Source organism: Nomascus leucogenys, chromosome 18, assembly GCF_006542625.1.
Source record: "Nomascus leucogenys isolate Asia chromosome 18, Asia_NLE_v1, whole genome shotgun sequence".
NCBI classification, from domain to species: domain Eukaryota; kingdom Metazoa; phylum Chordata; class Mammalia; order Primates; family Hylobatidae; genus Nomascus; species Nomascus leucogenys.
Genome location: NC_044398.1, coordinates 92,686,811 through 92,687,784, shown reverse-complemented (window position 1 = coordinate 92,687,784; position 974 = coordinate 92,686,811). Strand labels below are relative to the sequence as shown.

Genomic DNA, 974 nt, shown 5'->3' with positions numbered 1-974 from the left:
TTGTAAGGAATAAATGAGTGTGGTAAACTCTTATAATTTTATGGTTCTATTTGCTTTTTTTTATTTCAATAGTTTTTGGGGTATAGGTAGTTTTTGGTTACAAGGATGAATTCTTTAGTGGTGAATTCTGAGATTTTATTATACCTGTCATTTGAGCAGCGTACACTGTACCCAATATGTAGTCTTTTATCTCTCACCCACCTCCCAATGTCACCCCACCCCAAGTCCCCTAAGTCCATTATATCACTCCATATGTTTTTGCATCCTCATACCTTAGCTTCGCCTCAAAAGTAAGAACATTGCTTGCTTTGGCAGCACATATACTAAAACTGGAATGATACAGAGAAGATTAGCACGGTCCCTTGTGCAAGAATGATACACAAATTCGTGAAGCATTCCTTATTTTTTTGGCTGGGTGTGCTGGCGCATGCCTGTAATCCCAGCAATTTGGAAGGCAAGGTGGGTGGATTGCTTGAGGTCAGGAGTTCAAGACCAGCCTAACCAACATGGTGAAACCCTGTCTCTACTAAAAATACAAAAATCAGCCGCGTGTGATGGCACACGCCTGTAATCCCAGCTACTGGGCAGGCTGAGGCAGGAGAATTGCTTGAAGCTGGGAGGCGGAGGTTGCAGTGAGCCGAGATTGCCCCACTGTACCCCAGCCCAGGTGACAGAGACTCTATTTCAAAAAAAAAAAAAAAATTAAGAACATACAGTATTTGATTTTCCATTCCTGTTACTTCACATAGAGTAATGGCCTCCAGCTCCATCCAAGTTACTGCAAAAGACACTGTTTTGTTCCTTTTTATGACTGAGTATTCCATGGTGTATACACACCACATTTCCTTTATTTACTCCTTGGTCAATGGGCATGTAGGTTGGTTTCATATCTTTGCAATTGCAAATTGTGCTGCTATAAACATGGATGCATATGTCTTTTTCAAATGACTTTTTTTTCTTTTGTGTAGATACCC

General features: G+C 40.8%; 1 non-coding gene across 1 annotated transcript; it reads left to right on the top strand.

Annotated features, from left to right (window-relative positions):
• The first annotated feature begins 303 nt into the window (after nucleotides 1–303).
• On the top strand, nucleotides 304–407 carry LOC115831420. The gene has a single exon (XR_004026918.1). It is a non-coding gene; the product is annotated as a U6 spliceosomal RNA (small nuclear RNA).
• The last annotated feature ends 567 nt before the right edge of the window (nucleotides 408–974 follow it).